The sequence below is a fragment of the Centroberyx gerrardi genome, chromosome 15, assembly GCF_048128805.1.
Source record: "Centroberyx gerrardi isolate f3 chromosome 15, fCenGer3.hap1.cur.20231027, whole genome shotgun sequence".
Lineage (NCBI taxonomy): Eukaryota > Metazoa > Chordata > Actinopteri > Beryciformes > Berycidae > Centroberyx > Centroberyx gerrardi.
The window spans coordinates 25,351,747-25,375,348 of NC_136011.1; the positions used below are offsets into that span (position 1 = coordinate 25,351,747).

The 23,602-nt window shown below is 43.3% G+C and overlaps 2 protein-coding genes across 2 annotated transcripts in view; one reads left to right on the plus strand and one right to left on the minus strand.

Annotated features, from left to right (window-relative positions):
- The window catches only part of peli1b (pellino E3 ubiquitin protein ligase 1b), a 47,230-nt gene extending 31,308 nt beyond the window's left edge, over positions 1 to 15,922 (minus strand). Inside the window, exon 1 of the mRNA XM_078288696.1 lies at positions 15,591 to 15,922. The gene's annotated coding sequence lies outside the window, so the exon portion shown is untranslated. The remainder of the gene's footprint in view (positions 1 to 15,590) is intronic.
- The window catches only part of ugp2b (UDP-glucose pyrophosphorylase 2b), a 409,818-nt gene that overhangs the window by 87,509 nt on the left and 298,707 nt on the right, over positions 1 to 23,602 (plus strand). The window lies entirely within an intron of this gene.

Consider the following 23,602-nt stretch of genomic DNA (forward strand, 5'->3'; position numbering starts at 1 on the left):
AAAACATGATCTTGGCTGCTGGATATACACCCTCAGCTCCACCATCGGCCTACACCCTCTCACTCATTACCACACTCACTCCCCCAAGGATTTCATTTCCTGCATTGTTTTAATATATTTTTTATCTCCCTTGTCATTTCGTCGATCTTAGTGTTGTTCTATCATTTTCTGCCATCATGTCTCGGTTGTCTTAAGATTCTGCTACCAATACAGTTGTGTCTTTGCTTGTCGTGATGTTTTTTTTGTTGTTTTCTTTGTTTCTCTCTTTCATTTGCTTTGAGGTGAGATGGTTCTGTAAAGCCCCTTGAGTTGTTTTTTTTATTTCGCCTGCATCACCGCATTTATCACTGTTTTAATCACTTTCGTTTGCTATGTTTTATCACTACAAATAAACTACACTAATCAGTCAACTCATTACAAGTCAAGTTACCCTACAGTCTTCCTCCAGAATGATTTATAGACAGCTCGATAGTTGTATAAAGTGCTTAATGGAATGCTCTCTATGCTTGCAAGGTAATGCATCAAGACAGGGTGCAGTTTTATTAGTATTTTTTTGTTTGTTTAATTTTATTTTATTAGTATGTGCACCTAAAAATAAATGATGAGAAAATTGAAAAAGGAGCACACATGCTACTTGGCGTTTAAAGCAGGGATGAGCATCATGTCATACATTTCACTTCTGAAATCTGTTGTCTTGTGCTGCTAAATGTTTCTACTCAGGAGGATGTGTCACCTTAGAGCACTCCAAGAAACTGTTAAAAAGGTATTTGGTTGGGTAGATGGTAAATAGGTGAAATGTCAGGTTCGGAGTAAACAGGAGACTGTAGACCATGCTCAGCTGACCTACCCCATGCTTCTAAGTATCGGGCTGACCTCACCTCATCAAACAAAGGTACCTTTGTCAAATTCCCACCCCGAGAGGAACTCCAAAGCACTTGGCCTGTGTCCTGTTTGGAAAGGAGGTTAAGTCTTTTTGTTCAGTGGGTGAGGAAAGGCCTCGTGTCCTGAAGACGCATGCCTTCAAGGAAAGTGTCGAGGTTAATTATTGCTGCGGTCAAATCCCCAGTGGAACAGCAGTGAAAGGGCCTCTTGGGATGTATAACTGCAAACTTATGGTGTCACGCTTTTTTTCTCCCAAGAGACTAGAGGAACGTTGCAGTGCATAGACAACTGCTGTCAGAAGTTCACAGCCAACAAACTTGACTTTTAAAGACCTCTAATCTGTGAGCGGTGAGGGCATTGCCTTCTTTGAGCCAGAGGCTGTTTTAACATCATAAAAAGAGACTCCCATTCACCAGTAACTGTTTCAACTACCACAAAACAACCTCAGTCAGAGACCCCACCCTAAATTGGAGGGGTGGAGCTACACATCCACAATTAGAGGCAAATTAAGCATCGGAAAAGTCCATTCATTCTAATTTAAGAGGTGTTTGCCTTTGAGTTAGGCAAAGTAGTCTTTTAATGGTATAAAAAGAGTAAAAAAGGCATTCTGCTTGATGAAGGAGTGGTTCAGCAAGCCAACCTCCATCTCTAGATAGCAACAGCGCTCGTCTCTGAGTGGGCCTTTATGGGGGAGGAGGCAGAGCCACGTCAATGGCCCAAATCAGAAAGCCCTACTTCCTGTGACAAACACCAGCTGCTTGGTGGGAGAGCCAACCAGCGAGCAAGTATTCAGCCAGCCAGGCAGCCAGCCTAGGCTTCATGGAGACGGACCACAGGTTCCTCCGCTCAAAATGATAGCTCTCGGCCAAATTATGATTTCTCATTCAGAAAAGAGGCTGCTGCAAGTAGCCAGAGCCCAGTGTGCCAAGCCATTACTCTCAACATCCGATGAGTGGGCGGGACTAATTACTAACTCTTAACCTCCGGTGAGAGCTGACATGCTGTTTGCCTAAGTGAGAGCTTTACATAAATTGTTAGCTCTTCAAAAAAATAAAGAGCATTGGCTTAAATCGTTTAATATGAATGTGTTCTGCTAATTTTCAAGCTGCCTAGATTCAAACTGAGCCAGGCAAATCGTGGCAGCAGGTGGACTGGTGGTTAGAGAGCCTGTCCCGCAACTAAACGGTCACAGGTTCAACCTCTGGAGCGGCCTGTCAAAGTGTCCTTGAGCAAGACGCTGAACAACTTCTGCCTACATTCAAGTCACTCCAGATAAATGCCTTGAAGATAAAATGCGAGCTGTGACCTCTGACGCAGATGGCATGGTAAAAACCACAGAATAAAAAAAGCCTCATGGATCTGGACACCAGTCATCTGTTTATGGGCCTGACAGAGGGAAAGAGAGTGAGATGAAAGGCTTCATACAGTTTCTTGGAATGCCTTTCATGGTTTTTCCAAATGGTGTCTAAATTGGAGCATTATGCAGCACATCATGCTGGGGGTTTTATAGTCGGAGGAAAAGGGAGGACTGCTGGGTCTGACCATAAACCCCATCCTCATAAGTGCCGCTTGTTTAAAAACAACAAACTCATCTTAACAGCACACAATAACAAGTCAAAGCATGTGTTAGCCTACAAATTATGGCTAACACGTGCTTTATGTGGGAAGCTGATGCGTGTGTGCATCCTCCTGTGTGTAGTGCATGTGTGTGTGTTTGTGGTATTTATTCATTTAGTGGATTTGCATTCATGTGTGTGCGTGTGTGTCTGTGTGGGCGCGCGGCTCATTTACCGACGCCCTAGGTCCGGTCTCTAGTGTGTTGGGTTGCATGGAGGGATCAGGGGGTAGGGATTGGTTTGCACATTGTGAAAATTAGAAGCCCAATGATTCGGAAATTGATCTGGGGGAGGGGCTGACAAACTCGACGCCCGGTTCTCTCTTCCCTTCTACCTTCCCTCCTCTCTACTCCTTGGTCAAGCTTGTCTAATCGATGAACATGGATAGTCGGCATTGCAGAACATGAAAAGAAAAGAGGAAGGAGGTGAGGAATTCTATCCCAGTCATCTGGGACATGGGAGGAAAATGATTTTCCAGTTAGGATGTGTGTGTGTGTGTGTGTGTGTGCATGTGTGTCCATGTGCGTGAATGTACATCCATGTGTATGTCATCTTGTATGCAGAAGTCCTAAAGAGAAGGGTTCTGCTTAGCTTTGGGCCCCCATCCAAAGAAAACTGTCTTGATGATTAATGTGCTCATCAGGACTCAAAGATCAGTACTTCAATTCTCAAATGCTCTGAATGATTACATACATACTGTAAAATCTGTAAATTTGTAAATCTGTAAACTGCCGACAATCGTAAATCCTTCATTATGTGAAAGGCCATCCTCATGTGGTCGGACGCAACAAGGTTTGTGGTTGGACACAAGAACTGCCATCTCTCCACTGCTGCCCACAGAGCCTGAATCAGTAGAAAAAGTAGGCTAAGTCAAAGCGAATATGCACAGCTGCACCACAGTGTCAAAAGGGGTTGATTAAGGACTGTCATGTATCTTACTCATCAGGATAGGGAACTCACTATTTCATCCATCTCCACAGCAGCCAATAGATTTTCCCAATAGAGAGAAGTTCCAGAAGACGGCTGGTTACCTGCCAAAGTGGCTGGATGAGAGCACACATTTTCAGACAAAATCTGCCAGCATTTGGCAGATGGCTGGTGTTAATTTTCCAACCTGCTTCTCACTCCATTTCTATGGTTGAGATCATACTGTGAACTGAAGTTATATTTCAAAAACAGGGTTCCTACACATTTTCCATTTCAAAATTACGGACGTTAATTTCTTGACTGAATTTGAAAATATCGATGGAACCGTAAACTGGACCATAATCGCTCTGTAGCTCAAGACTATTCTTCACAGCAACAATGTGAAATGTCAAACTCCTCAAAACATGGAAATTATCAGATTCATTTCCATCCACACTTTTCCAGAGCGCACCAAGACTCGGCACGTCTTTTCAAAACAAACCCACAACGCGGACTGGAACACACGGACCCTTTCCAGAGAAGCTATAAAACCCACGGAGGACCTTATGACAGGGAAATTCACAGCTGATGCAGCGTTAGAGGAAATTAATGCAGCGTGAATAACAGCTCATGAAGCTCAGCTGAGTGTACACAGCCAGATAAGACGGCATTATCAATACGAACCAGAGCGTGAATTCACGGAATATGTTTTGGAAGGAGAGATCGGACAACAAGGAAAAGACGAGCAGGACGTGCTTGTGTGTGTGTGCATATGTGTGTGAGTATGTGTGCGATTCAAATACAGCCTCGTTTTGATGGAATTTTATCCATTATGCGTTCGTCAAACACATACTGGACCTACTGGGAACAAAGAAACATTTCTCAGTCTCGCCACGGACAAGCCTGTAGCCTCCTTGGAGAGACAGACAAGACACACACACACACACACACCAGTCTGCTCCAAAGTGATTTACACAGAGTCAGCGTGTCGATGCACACAGGAAGTCCCAATTCCCTGCCCACTCACAGATAGGCCGTACACTTCTCATGTTCAATGGTCCCTGGAGGTGTTCGCCTGTGTATGTGTGTGTGTGTCTATGTGTGTGTGTGTGTGTGTGGTCCAGCCAATATTTACACCAAGATGGATGGAAACATATGCCAGAATCACATGAGCTTCCCGACACATAGCTTAGAGAGGAATAAGGAACGGTGGAGTGAACACACACACACACACAACAGACAGACAGACAAACAGCGGCGGTTCGTTCGTTTTACTGTGAGCAACCCAACTAGTCTGAATGAGACTGGAGTGATCATACCTTATGATAAATACAAAACAAGTGGGTGAACACACAACTCCTTTGTGAGAGGAGGGGGAGGTAGGCTTTAGACCACATGCTGTCCCACACAAAGAAAAGCAAAGCAGTAGTTACGGCTAAGTCCAAAATAACACACCACTATCCTGAAAAACAATGTGAGTTGAACCAAAATAGCCAAACTTGTTGCGTAGTTTTGTGAACATCCAGCCTACTCCAGATGTTGTGAACACATTCTCTTACACAGCGAATAAAAAATATGTTACCTTCAGTGCATCTGTCAGTTTTACACATGTGGCAGGTTCAATTTCCTCCCTTTCTATAAAACCGTATCACCAGACTTCCAGGCTATTTGGTGTCTGGGAGGGCTCTCTGCAGAAACCATTAGCCTGCACCAGAGAGCTGGTAAACTAGTGTATGAGGCAGGCCATTTCCCCATGTGCTGTTAGCAACACAGAGGGTCTATGTTAGACCAAAGGAGCCAATATTAAGCCTTGATGAGCCACTATAAGAGGATCTTCTATAGCTGTGACTATGACGGAAAAAAGGAGTAGTTGATAACTAGGCCGATTAGAATAATCCACTTGGGCCCGATGCCAAGCACTTGACCTGAGGAGGCGTTGCCACAACAATACTCACACTCATCAGCTATAAACAGCAAGGCATGAAATATGTGAAGCAGGTCAGGAAAAGGACTTGAGCGTTAGAAACAAGGAGAGGAATGTAAACCTGAGCTATGGTGTTGTTGAGATGGAAATGTACTGTATCAAAATAGAGAAGATGGCATTAAACAGCCATTAGACCTCACGCAAAACAAACCCCATGATGATACGATGACACATGCTGAAGTCTTCCATAAACTTGTAGGGGAAAAATATTGCACACATCACACCTTTGCCACCAATTTAAACTGTGAACATCACACATCGACCAAGGAACCAATCCCCTTCAGGAAAAAAATACATTTTGAACTTCAAACATATGCTAAGTGCAAGCAGGCCCAGATCTCCCAGCGCACTGGTGCACCACTCCCATCTCTGCCCCCCTTCCTCAAGAGCAGCAGACTGGAGTCTTCAGCGCCAAATTCCTGCTGAGAATTAAATTAGCTCATCAAAACAAACTACCAGTTGCTCCAGAGGCTTTGTGAGACTGGCATCGCTGCTGAATCCAGGATCCAGGACTGTTCCCACCAAAACAGGGTCACCAGTCGGCGCCTGAGGCGCTGGATGGCTGGACTCCTGCCCAGGGTCAGGATGCCTGGTGGATCAGTGGACTAGGATGCATGTCAGGTGCTCAAGTCATTGTGGGTTTGAATCTGACTCATGACCTTTGTCTCATGTCATCCCAATCTCTCCTCTGTACACTGTCTAAGAAAATCAGTCTTGAAAGAATAGGCTAATTAAAAACAGCGGAGGTTCCTGTTTTGTTTCCTGTGAACAACTTTATCCCTGTGAATCAGACTTCCCCAAGTCTAACCCAGGCTGCCTAGCCTGAATAAGCATACAATCTTGAAATAGAAGAAAAATAGGCAAAAAAAAAAATCATAAACCCCATTTGATATGAAGAGTGGAAGAAATGAACATTACTAACAGTAGGCCCCTGAGATTCATATGGGCCCCTAATATGAGGAAGGCAAACAGCAGCCTCTATGCTTCAGGAGTTTCCACAAAACAGTCTTAACGTTGGGCTTTTGTGTCTACTATCCAAGCCAATAACGGGGCCATGGGGTTCTTTCATGTTTATTTTTCTTTTAACTGAACTGACCTTTGTTTTAGCCACCGTAAAAGCGTGCTGAAGCCATGTTATTAAATGCACTTTAAACTCCTTGACTTCCAACTTCTTTACATGCACACTATAGTGTACAATGCTATAATAAAAGTATTTTCGTAATCAGGTTAAGATCAAATTATTAGTATGCATGTGTAAACCTGCGACCGCAACTAAAAAGAGAGGGAGCTCTGTTCTACAAGTCAAATTTATCTATAAAGTGCTTTTAATCAAACAGCTTCATCACAAAGTAACTTACAGAGCACCGCTGGACAAAAACAGTTAACAACAAACTGTCTGGAGAACAAGAACATGACAAATTTTAAGATGTGAGGTTCTCACTCCCTTGTATTCAGAGCTATTGTAATTCTTCATCGCCTAAAACCCACTGGTGTCCTGGTGAGTTATGAAGTTCTTTGTAAGCCGTCTCCTGCCGAAGATCGAAACCCTGCAGAGTCTCACCTACTCGCTTTCTCAAGATTTCGACGGTATCTGTCTCAGTAAAAGGAAAAGAAGTGTTGAAGGGAATGTACTGGCCACTATTGCTTAAAATCTATGGAAAAAAAACATGAATGAACGCAATCTGGCCTCATCGCACATGCCAGCAAGTTCCAGCTGAACTAGAATTAAAATTACAGGGTAGTTTTGGGGAAAAGAGTCTTGAATGTTCTACATCCAGTTAGGCCTAGAGATGTGGGTGGGGGTGGGGGGGCAGCAGGGTGACATAGCAGTTAGAGAGACTGTCCCATGATTAAGAGGTCACAGATTCGATCCCCACTGCAGCCAATGTGGCATTCAAACAGCCATGTGTCCTTGGCCACACAACACTGAACCCCTTCCTGCACTCTGGATAAGATCATCAGCTAAATGCCAAAAATATGAATGTTAAATGTCACTGTGCTCGAAGCTGCAGTTGGGCCTAGAAGTGATTGTGTCAGTTAGTTACAAAGAGCGGACAAAAGCACAACAGCAACAGACAGGGTTTTTTTTTTGTTGTTGTTTTTTTTTCAGTTTCCAGTGGAGGCCAGTTGTCTGTGCTTTGTCAGTGGAGCCTACTGGTTTTCCGGTAAGCAGTACTGGGAGGAGGCTAACTGATGACAGATGGGAGGGCATGAAAGAGGAGGGCTGGCGTTCAAATTACAGCCTCATCAATGATTCAGTGGGACGAATGCAGACCATCACGCACACGCACACGCACACACACACACACACAGACAACAAACAGCCCCTGTTGGTGGATGTGCATCAACACACAGACAAACACAAATGCATACACATGCAAAAACACACACGCATAGACACACATACAAGCACATAAGCGCTGGCATGCACAGAAACATACGTGCATACACACACACACACACACACACACAGAAATGTTCGCCTGCGTGGCACACACAATCGCATGTTGATGCATATGGAGCCGCATGTACACCTGCAAACAGGGACATGCTGTGCAGTCATGTACACTGTAGGAGGCATATGGACTGGACATCCAAGTACATGGTCATGTGGACATGCACACACACACACACACACACACGCACACACACACATACATATACACAGTGCTTCTGGAGCAAAGTGCCATCTCCTGATTGTACACACAGCACACAATGTGACCTTCCTAGAAGCATACTACAGTCACTACCAACACAGTGTGTGTAAGGTTCAGTGTGTGTGCATGTTGTGAGCTCAGAGCGATAGGAAAAATTACACAACCTTTTTAATTTGCTCCGTTACCCACGTCAATAAACATTTAAGAAATCTAATTTCAGCCACATGTAAAGATGTTTGTAGAGCTGCGTGGTTTGAATAACTGATGTTGACCAAAATGTCCGATGGGACTTTATTATTGCAATTTTTTTGAGGTCCACAGAGGTGTGTGTCATGCTGCAGCACATGCTGCAGGCCTGTACTGGAAAAAGGAAGGGAACAGTGCAGCCACAGCAGGGCTTTAATCAAGCATTTATTAATCAATTAATCAAGTGTTATTGTGTATCGTGATTATAGTTCCAATACTTAATGATTTGTAGAATTTGCCAAGATTGAAACATTTACATAATATAATTTAGAACGTCTACTGCGTTTGAAAATAGTCACGATGCTGGAATAAGTGGTATAAAAGTGGTATAAAGCTATTCTGTTCTCCAACTCATTTTAATGATCTTGATTAATGATTGTGATCACGATATCTAGCTAAAGTCAGAATAAAAAGCAGGTGGACGGGGCAGGGAAAGGCCAGTGTTTTCTGCTGTCATTTCATGGCGCAGTCGTGCTTGATTGCCGATTCAAGTTTTGGTTCACCGTCCGTTCCTGTTTGGGTCGCAGTTGTAGCGCTAGTGCAGGTTGCATCTCTCTGGGGAGTGTCGGAGAATGGTCCATGTAGGTCTAATTGTGCCGCACCTGGTCATAGTTTGTAATCATTAGCCTCTCGTCGGGCCAAATGAGACGAGCGAGTGCTTATCGTTTGTCCACATGCGGTCTTAAGCGGGGTTTACATTGGGCTTTGGCACTGCTCACACCTCAGTCTTCTAGCTCTCTTTTTTTTACCTCCTAGACTTTTTTAAGCCAGTAGAGACTTGGTTTATGTTTTAGGAGATGGGTGGGACTTAATGTTTGTCTTTTCTATACATTTAACAGCTTCACGTTTTGTGTTTATCGCTCAGATTCAAGGAATACAAATTCTACTAATTCCGGCACCCTGTTGGTTTATGTTATACGATTTGAACACAAGGACCTTCAGATTATGGATTATGCGTTGCACTCTTAACTCTTAACAATTATTGCCTCGCCTTTCTCCTCATTCACAGACAAAGCAGTGTTCCTCGGGGGAAGCCAAAGTCTCAACAGGTTACAGACTAGACCGTTTGTGTATGCAAGTGTGTGCACAAGCTCATTTGACACAGGAAGGGAGGTAATGTGAAGCAGGAAATGGCAATCATGCATGATGGGGGGGGGGGGGGGGGGGGGGGGTTGATAATCACAGGTCTGTGAGTGCATGCGAATGTGTGTGTCTGCGCGTCTGTGTGTGGAGATGAAAGAGAAAGTGATAAATTATGAGTCCACTTTCAGTTGCATTCACCCATATAGACGAGCTACACAGCAGGGAAACTGCAGAGATGGTATCTCACACCCGCAAACACAAACACACACACACACACCTTCACAGCTTGTCCGCTGTAACACAACCGAGCACTGAGAAGCCACTGAGCTTTCAGCGCTGAACAAGGGAAAGTGTAAACGCCTTTGTTTCGCTTTTTATGTTTAACCTCAATAGGGCTTTCAATTTCTGCTTGTAAAGGTCTAGGATTCAGACGACATTAAAAAGGGAAATTAATGCCCTCGCAGCAAAACAGTAAGAGCAGCCGTGCTCTGGGTCTGGGCAAAACCATCTCACACACCCACAATGGAAAGATGAAAAATGAACGGGGCATTTTGTTTTTTTTTAGGATGCCAAGCTTACATTATTCAAAGTGGGACGTGAACATCAGCCACCAGCCAAATGCTGACAGATTTTAGCTGCATCTGGAAAGTTTGCCTGCTCTACCAGCCACTTTGGCAGGTAACGAATTATCATCCGGAGGTCCTGCTCTTCTAAAAATCTAGTTGGCTGGTAAAGTAGCAAAAGTGGCTGGTGAGTTTTGGGGTGTACTTGCCAATGTGGCCGGTGTACTGCATGAATTTGCCCTGCCGTTAACGTACAGCATCTTTTTTTTTCAGAGCTCCACTAACATTTACAAATAAGGATTCTATTCATGAATTCAGCCGGCTTACCGTTAAGGTAATAAACTTGCCAAATAGAACGGTGAACTCCCTAACGGTTTTTTCGAGGGGTTGAACGGCCCCACTGTGTTTCAATTTTTCCTCCCTAGTTTTCTGACTCAGGTGTTGGCAGCAGGAGAGAAGCCTTGGTGTCGCTTTCAATGACTGGGTAGCTTAGGGAGGAAGGAGATCAAGAAGGATTGGGTGACGGAGAGAGATAAAGAAGAAGAAGAAGAAAAAGGGAGGCAGTGAAGGGAGAGGAAGAGCAAAGAGAGAGAAGACAGAGTGTCCCAGAGGCTCGGAGGTCTATATCACAACACTGTGGGATCAAATCTGGTACAGCTTTTGTTTCATCATCATCCTTTCTCTCTGTAACCCATCTTTCCTGTCTCTCTTTACAAGGGCTGCATGATGATAGCGAAAGTGGAAATCCTGATTATTTTATTAGATATTTTGATCTTCATTATTATTAAATCACAATTATTAGACTTGATTATTTGGGGAACAAAATGGGCAGCCCAACTCTCTTCTGTGTACTGCCTAATGAAACAGAAACGGCATTAAAATAAACTTTAAAAAAACACAACTGAGGCAAAACAGCGTGAGTGCCGTCCCTATGAAGAGTGATATCAAGAAGGACGGGGTGATGGAGAGGGGAGGCACTCAGAGAAAGAGAGAGAAGGTGCTAACCCACCTAAAACAATGTAATTAGTGTTTCATTAGAGTTTAAGTGTCCCATGATGGTCTAAATGCTGTTTGAGAGGCTTTTAAACCCTGACAACATGAAATTCTGGCAGAAACACCGGTGTGACAGTACGTACTGTGTTGCTGTGTTCTGCAAGTTGTTGATGTGTCTCTGCACCCTTGCCACCCAGGACAAATTCCTGACTCTTTATCATGCATCCTGGCTGCGAGCAACATGATCAAAAAGTCACTGGAAGTCCATTCATTTCCTATAGAGCAAAAGGACCGGGGAAACTCCTCCGACGAGCTTGTTGACAAGCCGCGGCGTCCGCACGTCAGCCGAGTTTCCCTGGTTCCCTGAGAAAACTTGGCCACAGCTGAGGTTTTCCTCCAACACTGACCATCAACTGCCAAGCCGATTTGCGCGCTTCCTTGTTTCCCCGACCGATGTGATTTTGTTTCATGAACAGCTCCGCTTGGCAAGTGCAAAATGGACGAGACGTTGATTACAGCCATTCAAAGCTTCCCAGTCCTCTACAACTTTTATTAGACTATTACACTACAGGAATAAACATTGCAAATCATCGTTGGGGTCGTTGATAAGCTTGAAAGTAATTTTATTGTGTATTTTTCAGTTTTTTCAGCCATCTATGTTAATCTATTAAAACAATGTGACAAAACAGACAATACCAGAGCAGCAAAAATGCATGATTTGCCTGTTTAAAACTCTGTAGCTGCAGACCGCTACACAGATGCCATCGCAGCCTCTGGCCCCGCCCAAAATCGGTCACAATAGAGCGACCCATCAACCAAGACGCTCGCAGTGTGAATGCCCCGTTAGCGCACCTGGGAAACAAAGTGATTCTGATTCTGACAGCAGCGTGAGTGTGAAAGCATTGCACCGAGCCCACTCCGGCTCCAGCAGCTCTATGGAAAAACGCTGGCGGTTTAATGCCCCCACCCCCCCTCTTCTTCCCCTACCTCGCAGAAACAGGGCCATAAAAACGTGCCCACTGTCTGACCCACTTTCCATGACAGACGTAATCTCCCTCCACAAACTTCAGCCTGTTTACCAGCCCAGCGGAGAGTAAGCTGGACGGGGAGGCGGGTGCCAAGCTCCTAACACACAGCAGGGGGAAAGCTGCTCAACTGTGCCGGCGATTACACCCGCGGATCCCCGCCGAGCTCACCGGCCCTCCCTGATGAAACTCATACACCACTGACACGTGCACGCACAAACATAAACACACACACACTGCCCAAAATGAAAGCCTCCTGTACGTGACACACACACACACATCATAAAGATTTAAATGCACGCACACACAAAGAGCGAAGCTATTTGGCGTGCTGTTGATTTGTTGGTTTGAATCTCAAGCATACCCACTCAACACAGAGAACTGAATCACCAATCACCAACCGCTGGCATGCTTTTTTCAGCTCAAAACTACTTCCTTTGAGCAAAGCCCACTAATACTCAACAAAAGTACAGTTCCACTCAGCCCCAATATGCTAAACTCAATCTACAGCCCTATTCACATGGGACTAATATTACCCGGGGCATCCAGTGATTTGTAGTAACTGCAGAGATATCAGTGATTTTAATCCTGTGCGAATCTGCCATGTATGTAATTTTTACAGTAAAGATTCCTGCACTAATTACCTACGGTGCTTTGGTGAAGACAGCGGTCCCCTGATTATACTAATGCTGTAAAAATCTAACTTTAGCCGTAAGTTGTTTTAGGCATTTTTCTTCTTCTTCTTCTAGACGCACAATTTTCACCTTCCTCCTGTCTTAAAAAATAGAGACTCCCGTCTTAAAAAAATAGAGGTTTTGAATGCATTTCAGGCATAAACTTCAAGTTTTGCTTTGTTAAAACAGGAAATGACAAATTGTAAAATCTTGACCTTATACTATTGTTTCCAGGGCACCAGTTATTTTAGCAAATTTCAAAATCCGGTGCAAATGTGTTTCATAAAACGTGGAGGTTGGGAGGAAATTTATAAATTACATGAGGTCCTCACATAATACCTAGTTCTGTGCGAATAAGGCTTAAGGCACTGATCTTATAATGTGGCCTTTTTAGAATATCAGAATATCACTCAAGGCCTTTTCTGAATCGTTAGGATCCACCAGTAAATTTGGCATACAAGTGATGCACCAAGCAGCTCCTATTTGAATCAAACAAACTTCTGCATGTCATGTATCGGAGCTACTGCCATTTTACTAGCATATGCCAATACAGTCGTATAAAAGGATGTGTGAGGGAAAGCATTGGGTTGTGTGTTAAGTGGACCTATTAAAATCGTCTGTCCCACAGTATAGGTCAGTCTAACTTGAATACAAAGCTGATTCTTCTGTGAAATTTAGTCTACAGATTCCTCAAACAAAAGGTTTTTTTTTTTATTTATAGCACAAAATGGTGGTTCTTTTGGCAGATCCAACTTTTAGTCGTACTACTTTAGCTTTATACAGCAGAATTAAAAAGAAGAAATGGAAAAGAAGAAAAATGAGATTAAACTTTGTTAAGTGAGCACAACTGGGAGTTTTGAAACATTTCCAGTTGCTCTATACAACAACAGATTCTGGGAATATCTTTGGACTTTTCACTGATCACCAGTCTCTTTATATTATATAGTAGGCTATATATGGGCTTGAGGGAGTCATAACTGCACTTGCATTCTTTCATATTGCACAACGGATATGAATGCAATAACGCTGCTGCTGAATCAAATCCTTCCATCTCCAAAAAAGTAAACTTATCAAGAATTTAGAGAGAGCAAGCCATCTTTCCACATTGACAGACAGCATTTTTGTAATTCTGTTAAGGGTTTTTAAATACGTTTTGTAGTCCTACTGGGTCATAAAACTTGCTGAGCCCCTAAAAGGACCATGTAAAGCTTTAATTGAAGTAAAAACATAAAAATCGACGAAATTGGAGTTATGAGGTTTTATATTCCAGCACAGCAGCAACACACTGTCCGGCCCAGGCGGAGACGGAGAGGCTCGGCTGTGTCCCCACAGACAGGGTTACTAAGGATACAGGCAGCGCTGAGCCTCCATTAAGACATCAGAGCTCTCTCTCTCCGCTCCCTGTCTGACACCATGAGCTCCGGTTTCCTCCCTGAAACTGAGACTCTAAACCATGCTGGGGAACACACACAGGCCGGCGCACAGGCAGGCAACACACACACACACACACACACACAAATGTGCATGCACACACACACACAAATGTGCATGCACACACACACATTCTCCCTCGCCCTCCTCTCTGTTACATGGATAAACCTGCGTGTACGGGACACTTCACATTAGAAGTTATCGCCATTTATAGTATTGGGAGAATGCAGACTTTAAATAGCACGCATAATAATAAAACAAGAATTCTTTATCCCTCTCTAGGACAGGATAACACTGTTTTAGCAGATAACAGTGTTGCAACAAGGCTTGGAGCCAATTTTTTCTCTATTGAGCTTTCAGTTCACACCAGCCATCAGATAAGTGCTGGTACCTTTCCTCATTAGTGGTAAATTTAATAACTTTGGGAGGTAACCAAGCATCATTTGGAGGTCCTATTCTACAAAAATCAATATTGCTCGCTGGTAAACTAGAATCCAGCGGTCGCCACAGCCAGTATTTCAAAAAGTTGACTTTCCCAGCCTAATTAATCATCACACCGACAAGCGGACAATGGAAACGAGGCCTGTGGTGTCCCGGTGAGCAGCAGCAGCGAGGCAGAGACGGAGTTAATGCCTCTCTGTCTTCATCGTGACATTTCCAACACGGGAAAGGGAAGTCACAGTGAGATCTCTATCAGCAGGACTTATCACATCACTGCTGACCGACCCAGACTGAGCGAGCGAGATAGAGAGAGAAAGAGAGAGGGGGGGGGGGGGCACAGAGAGAGGGAGAGGAAGAGAAAGAGAGGAGGAGGGGGGAGTGAGAGACAGAATGAGATGGAGATAGAGAGGCGAGGGAGGGGAGAGTCATTAACTGGCAATCAAGCTTTAGCAATGGCGAGAGTCTCTGCATTTGCTTAATTCCTTATCAGGCAATGTTCCATTTTCCACCACCACCCCGCACCACCCCTCAACCACACACACACACACACACACACACACACACACTCTGACAAGTCAGCATGCAGACTGGAACTGATGTAAACTAATACCCGCATCTCTCTCACCATCTCACACACACACACACACACACACACACATACAGAAAGACACAGTCATTCTCCACCAGCAGTCTTATCTTTATAGAGCTGCTGATTTCCAAGGAGATAAAGGGGGGGAGAAAACAGGTGTATGAGTGTGTGTGTGTGTGTGTGTGTGTGTGCACTTGAGAAAGATCAGCACTTTGCATCAGCACTCACAATAGCGCTGTGATGACTTACCTGCTGAGTGTTTTGGACATTAACAAATGCCAAAAGCTGAGACAAAACGATGTTAAAAAAATATTCAGCTCCTGGTCTCACAGACCGACTGGCAGGACAAAGGTGACGGTTGGAACAGAGAACAATTAACACTGGACTGAAGGCTGGCTACCGTTAAGCTAACGTTCAACCACTGTGTATTCTGCTGCAATAATATCGTTATTATTCTTATTAAACAGTGTGAGGCTTGTAAACATTTAACAGCTACTTACAGCGATGTAAATGATGAGGTCCTTTTTTTTTTCCAGGTCCCCGGTGTGGCTGAGCTGCTAGCTTCTCCACCAGCTGCTGGCTTTCCAACTTGGTGAGGCTAGCAAGCTAGCTAACGCTCTACCGCCGGCTAACGTTAACACACACACACACACACACACACACACACAAAAAAAGGCAATTTTGTGAAGAATTTCTCCAGCCTGGGTTACAAAAAAAAACAACAGCAACGAGAGAGAAAAGGATAAGGCGAATGAGGGTTTGCGCTAGTAGTCCCCTTCCTGTGCTAAGTTATAACTGTTCACCTTATGAGAAAATATCCACTGTGGTTTATTTTAAATGACAGGCTCTCCGTTGTGCCGCTGTCCTTTGTTGAGAGCATCTGAACATAAACACAGCGCGGACCCGTTCTCCCCTTCTGGTAGTGAGCGTACGCTAGTAGATGAAAAAAAAAACCACACACACTGACGTCGCCGCAAAGGATTCTGGAACATGTAGTGTTGGCGGTTTACAGCAGGGCTTCCCAACCTTTTCTTCACATCTAGGACCTCTTCATCAGACCACAGAACCTCATTTAACAACACTGCATCCCAAGGAACTGAGAATTTTGTTGTTGGATATGACTTGGTGCAGAATTATATATCATATATATAACTGTCTGCACTGGAGATATCAACAGCAGGGGTATCTCCAGTGAAACCTATGATCACAACAATGACTGTGCTAACTTTTACAGAGAGGAGCAGCATTAACCTCATTTTGCAGGAGACACCCTGGAATGCTCTTTTGGCAGAGTAAAAAAGCAGAAGGCTACATGAATTGACTTTGAACGTTGGTAGACCTTCAGCTGCTCTTCTGCTTCGTTGCCTCTAATGTAAATCTGTGCAACTCAGTCACCACAGACACACGCATGACTCTCTCTTCTAATATGCCCTTTGATGCTCGCTTTCATCCAAAACACCTACACATACCGCAAGTGCATACATTTTCAGCATGGGCGGCCATGGCCCCAATGGGAATCAAAACCAAACCTTTGCAGAGATCTTTCTGTCTCTGTGTTTTTTATTTTTTTAATCTCAGTTTCTGTTTTCATCTCTCTCTCGTTCTCTCTAGCTGATTGCATGCCTCCTTCTCCTCCTTCCTCGTCTATGTGTGTGTGTGTGTGTGTGTGTGTGTTAGAGGTAATCAAAAATGGTCTAAAACGTTCTGGAAACCACTTTTTGGCTTTTTGTGGCACAAATGGCCCCGACCATGCTTCCCCAGCGCATCCTGCACTGCTCTGTTTTCTCAACATTGTTCCAGGTGATTCAAGCTTTCTTGATTGCTTTATCATATCCAAAATGTTGCATCTGACCCAAAATAGCGTACACACCCGGACTCCCAGGAATCCTCATACATGGACTTGGATGAAACTGCAACAAGCTAAACAGTTTCTAGATTGAGTTGTTTGGGTTTAGGCATTCTGGTATGTTTAAAATCGAATTGCAAATTGCAGCAATCCAACAGTCTATGTAAGGAAGTCTTTTGGATCGCTTCTGTGACTTTTATTTTGGCACCAAATAATAGTAAAACAGTTCTGGTTGTTCTCCTTTCAGAGCCAAGTCCAACAGACTGACGCTCGGCCCCTGCTTGCCACACAAATCTAATGCATGGGTGCGAGTGTAAATTGAACCAGAGAAACCATTTAAACTCACTCCTCTGACAGAAATAGCACTGCCCTTTGTCCAACTATTGCATATTATTGTATGTGAGGTCAAATAAAAAACGGACATTTCAGCTCCAAAGACCTGAAACCTGCAGATAACAAAATGAATCCATTCCGGATGTGGAGCAAAAAAATATTTTAGGGGCCCAATATAAGAGCAGTTTAGGTTCTTGGGTATTTGGAGGAGCAGTTATACCTGCAGAGCTCCAGTTTGTGTGTGTGTGTGTGTGTGTGTGTGTGTTTGGACTCATGAGTGGGAGATGACTCCTTCAATGTGGCACTGAGTGGAAAATTCAAGTGGGGCCAAGGACAGATTAAATAGAACTTAACTTCCCCCAAGGTAATGACACACACACACACGTACACACATGCTCTCTCTCTCTCTCACACACACACACACACACACACACAGACTGACTTATTTTTACACTGTTGAGACATCGTAAAACACACACTTACGTTTGCTAATAAAACACACGCCTGCTGACACACTGCAAGCCCAAAGTGAGTAGTGGGTGTTTCAAGTTGAACCGTTTTTCAGCGAGTTGCAGATGCACAACGAAAGAAGACTCTGCTTTGCTTTTAAGAAACACAAGAATGCCTGTATATATAGGCCTTCACACTCACACACACACACACACACACACCTTACGTAATCTTCGCACACACTTTAATCTGTGTTTGAACCCTGCTGTTTACGTTGCCACGGTAACGGCACCAACACCTCTCCTGGACGTTTCCAAGGGTTTGGAGGCAGCAGACACACCTTCCTTTGATTCCACAGGCCAAAGAAAGCTTCTGCAGCCAGCTCACTTCGCCCTGTGATGGATGTTTTGACAAGTGCTTCTCTTTCCAGGAGCCAATGGCGCTGCACGTCCGTGTGAAGCGTCAGGAAACGATGAAAAATGCAAACGCAGAGAGAGAGAGAGAGAGAGAGAGACACATGTGGTGCGTGTGGTCAGATTACAGGCCTCAGGTACACAGCGGCTCCTGCCAGTACTTGTGTCTTTGAGTCCTTCAATCTGTGCAAGTGTGCATATTATAATGTATGGTGTTGTTGCACTCTGTCCTGCTGTGTTTATGTTCTCTGTTGCATTATGTGTTTTCAGAGATTTCAGAGTCATTTTTCACATGCGCTGAAACTAATTCCACCAGGCTGGCTGTGTGGCAATAAAAGGAAGTTGAACTTGATATACTTGTAATGGTTTAGTTTCAGTTTTCAACGCCTTGCAACAAATCTGGTTTTGTAATCAACACTACCACAACATCAACAACGATAAAAAATAATAATAATATAAACTTTATACAGCAGTTATCTAAAAGTAGAATTTACAAAGTGTTTCCTAAAAAAGCATAAAAGCAAGAAACAGTAAAATATGTAAAACTGCAGGAGATAAAAACTGGGAAACTGGGAAAGTGATTAAAAAATAAATTAGAAACATAACATAAGAAACCACAAGATTGCAAGTGGGGGAAATAGAAATATTACATAGAAGCAAGACTACTGTATGCTTTAAGGAACATGCATTTTAAGGAATGATTCAAAATCCAACACCGCCCTGTTGTGTTTATTTTCACTGTTGCGCTCAAGTTTTTTATATGTTGTAGTATTTTTTCCACATGCACTGAAACTAATTCCAGCACAGTTTGCTAATAACAGGAATTTGAACTTAAACTTGATGTACCTGCAGGGGGTTAGGTGACAACACCAACACAACAACAACAACAACAACAACAACAACAACAATAATAATAATAATAATAATGTTTTTAATTTTAATAAGTTTAAGTGCATTATGAAAAGGCATAAAAACAAGAAATAGTAAATCATATAAAAAGATGAAACTGGAGGAGATACAACTGGGAATCATTCACAAGAAAAGTAATTCAGTAATTAAAATAATAAATAACCTGATAAACAACACAAGATTACAAGTGGGAAAAATCAAAAAGATTGTATACAAGCAAGTTTAGAAAAGTGCATTGTAAGGAGTTTAGGGGCCTGATGGCAAAAGTGCGATCAGTTTTTAGTCCTGAAGCGAGACTGCAGGACAGTCTAATAGGAGATGTCTGCAGTGCAGCTAGGGGCCAGAACTGGCCATGCTTTATATGTGATCAGTAAAATCTTAAAATAAACTCTAAATCTAACTTGGGACAAGTTAAAATCCTAGCTGCTGCATTCTGACTGAACTGGAGATGTGAGAGGAAGTTGCAGTCGTCTAAAGGAGACGAAAACAAGTTGATTTTTGTTTGGTTTCATCCCAAAATGCCAGATATCCATATTGGAAAAGAAAACTGATGCTGTGCAATATTTACATATACATTGTAGGCTCTTAGCAGACAATCCAGAGCAAATTTCGCTGAGTGAGCATGTGCAGGATATATTGACTGTGTCCATTTAGTCATGGGACAGTCTCTCTAACTACCAAAACTTCCCAAATTCATTCAAAAATGTGAATGATTACAACCTCAAAAATGTTACTATTTTACAGTAGTAGTAAAGGGCTCAAGATGGAGAGAGCATGAGTCGGTTTCCCATTGTTAAAACGGCGTGAGTCTCATTTTGGAGTGAAACTCTGCAGTTAGAGCCAGATAAACAGGACCTGACTATTTGCCCTGACTTACTTAACTTGATGAAATTGCTTAATGTGATCTAAGTGTCCTCAATCTCAGCAAAGCATCTGCTCTCTCCTCCCATGTGATGCTGCAAGTGGACAGAGTGCATGGTATTGCACCAAGGGCAGACTGTTCTCCGGGAGCATTTTATCCTTTGTTGTTGTTGTGCGATAAGACCAAAACATAGCAACAGCTGGGCTGCGTTCAGCGGCACAGGGGCGTCAAGAGCGCCGCATGGAGAAGTCTTCATCGGTGTGACAGGATTATGTGATAGAAACATGCTGTGCTCATGCGTAGCCAAATATTAAATAACACTACTGTCCCGTGTTTGAGGGGCCGAGCCGAGTGCTGTTGTCATGCTGCCATGGTGACAGTAACCATGCGCAGGATAATGTTTACAGAATGTTTAGCATATCACAAACCAGGCACATAGGGTGACTGGACCAGATGAAGCAAATGTGCAGTGTGTGTTTGTGTGTGTGTGTGTGTGTGAGTGTGTGTGTGTGTGTGTGTGTGAGAGAGAGAGAGAGAGAGAGAGAGAGAGTGTGTGTGTGTGTGTGTGTGTGTGTGTGCGTGCTGCTGGTATTGCAAAACTGGCCACGTTTAACTGATAGCTCTTGAAATATGCTTGACTGAATTGCTATTGCTTTATTGTATTTCTTATTTCTTGCACTGAGTTTGTGTGTGTGTGTGTGTGTGTGTGTGTGTGAGGGTGTGTGTGTGTGTGTGTGTGTGTGTGTGTGAGAGAGTGTGTGTGTGTGTGTCATACATTCTTCATTTGATTAATAAACTGGAGTCAGTTGCTCATATTGTGAATGGATGTACTGTGTTTAAAGGAGTGGACACTACTTAACATTGCTGTATTTTTTTTACCTATTTGCCACTGAGGGAGGAGATCACACTGCCAAGTACTGTAACTGTAGAGTAACATTTCTGTGGGACGGTGAGGTAGTTTAATGTTCCATATGATGTGATCTGTAATATATTTTACAATATGAACTGTAATGCACTCCAGATGTTGTTTTGGTACTAAATGCAAGCAGAAGGGAAGTATTCATTCTGTAAAAGGGCTGCTCCCTCGGCCTGGGTAGGGATGAAGTCTTTTCTGATAAGATTTGAAAATACCAGCAGCTGGCTGCTCATATCAGCGGCCTTAGATACACATGCAGGCTAGAACTGATATTTGGCAGCCTTGGACTAACTGGCTGTGAGCGGTTTGAGAACAGCAGACCTGCCAAGACAAGAGGCAGACAACTGGCAAGACTCTCCTCTATCTCAGCTGTTTAGCCTGACTGTGTGGCTGAAATGCCACTAAATGTGCCCATAAGTGTCCCAACACTGTAAAACCTTGTACTAGTCGACAGTAGAGTCATTGGTGGACTCAGATGAATATAAAATTGTGAAAAAGTTAAATAGACAAGAGGTAAGAGAGGAGGAAGCTAATATTATGAAGCCTCAGGTTCTGGATACTAACAGAAAAAGTACAATCTATACTAAGTTATCTAGGTTAGCTAGTTAGCCTAGCTGACCTCCCTAGTTCGGTTCAAACTAGCCATTCTAGACTATCTAGGTAGGCTAGTTAGCTAGCTGCTGACCTTCCAACATCATAAATGAAAAAAAATCCTCTTCCCATTTATATTTTTCATGTATTTTTTGACCAGAGTTCCTTCTTTGCCATTCAAGTTTGCAAGTTAGCTAACTTGTGCTCCAAAACAGTCTTCTTAGCTCTGCCCATTGACTTTTAACCAGGCCAGTGAGATGATTTCTGCTCCAGAGCAGCTCTGCCTCCGATAAATGTTTGTACTAAAACTCCTGTTGTCCTTGTACCATGTGTGTCAGTATGTACCATGAAAACTCTGTAAGTTGGTGTCCCTGCTTCACTTCTGACTCATAAACTGTACAGAATACCACATTAAATAGATTGAATTACTTTTTACTATTTTCTGTGAAGTCCTCTTGTAACTCAAACAGATCAGAACATGTGCAGCGCAGACAGTCACACCCAGCCGTTTCTCTATCTGTCTCTATCAGTCTCTATCTGAACCTAAACCACACCTGCTGAAGGACCCCTGTGATAATGACATTTTAGATCCGGCATCCTGCTAGGCTCCCAGACATCAAACACCATCCAGCAGACCTTTGAGAGCTGAGAGCTGGTAATGTCATGGTAAACTGAAAAAAGGTGGGCAAGCTTTAAATGGCAGATAACCACCAATATTGGGAGTGGCTTGCCTGGAGGTTAGAGAAACACGTTTTAACCAGAAAGCTTGCTGGTTCGAATCCCCAGACTGCCTGGGGAAAGAAACATCGCCTTACAAACTTTACTGTCACACCCATGTCTTTTTATTTAACGCATCTTTGTCAATGTAAATGTTTAGAAAATCTAATTACATACGGCATTGCTAAATGTTTGGTGGAAATGTAAACTAGTAAATGGGCTAAATGACACAGGTATTCTCCTTTAATTAAGGGTTGAGAACTGTAAATATACTAGTTTCAGGTTACTTACAGTACTCTTTTGATTAATCATCTTTCCCTTCGCTTGCCCTAGATGTTTTTGCACATTCTGTACATACCATGTTGCGTACATTCTTACAGGGCCATTAGCCGGATATAGCTGGGAACATACAGTGTCGTCCTATGAGGCGTTGGGTGTCATTGGATGTAATTGCAGAGTCATTGACTGTAATTAGGTACGGTGTCGTCACTGAGCTCACCGCCCGCTGTAATTGGCTGCAGAGCGCCGGCCAGAGTCTCCTTTCACACTGAGCTAAGAAGCGTTTTAATAGTAGCCTGTCAGTGAGGCAGTTATCTATTTTCCACCAGTGGTTGCATTATGAGGTGTACTCTGCCCTTGTTGAAACGCTAGACTCTTAAGCAGTGTGACAGAATATAGAAGATGAGCATCGGTTACACCCACAGAAGAAAATTGCTTGGGGATTTTCATGACCATAAGTACTCACACACACACACACACACACACACATTTGAAACAAACACCCAGAGGCAATAAGTTGTTATTTGGAGACATTTTTGGACTCGTTGTCTGTTGCAGGTCAGGTGACTGCAGGAAGCATAGTCATGGTACAGTACTGAGCGTCCTGTCTGAAGTGTTAATGGAGGGGAGATGAGCGGGCGAGAGAGGAGACGGGAGAGGAGAGAGAGAGAGAGAGGACAGAGGGAGTCGAGCTACCTGTTTGAAACTAGCTGTGATCTCTCCATGCTCTGCCGCCACACACACACACACACACACACACACACACACACACACACACACACACACACACGTATGCAGTGGTGGATAAGAGTACCAATCTACTCAAGTATAAGTATTGTCATGCTGCTGATATTTTACTGAAGTAGAAGTAAAAGTACTGGTGTAAAAATCTACTTAAAAGTAAAAAGTAGCTGATTTAAAATGTCCTCAGAGTAGAAGTTACTGTGTTACTTTTTAGTGATTCTAAAAGGACGAGAAGACAGAGATCAAACTAGATTCTTTTCAATCGGAAAATTTGGAAATTACAAAATAAAGCGCACAAACAAAGTAAAGCCAGATTCCTCCTCCGACTGCGAATGGCTTCACAATTTATCAATTTACGTTGGTCCAGTTTCTCTTTCTAATGGAGAGCCACAAAATCTCTACTCTGTAATGGATGTGATTTAAAATGTCGCTAAGTATAATACTTCAGTAAA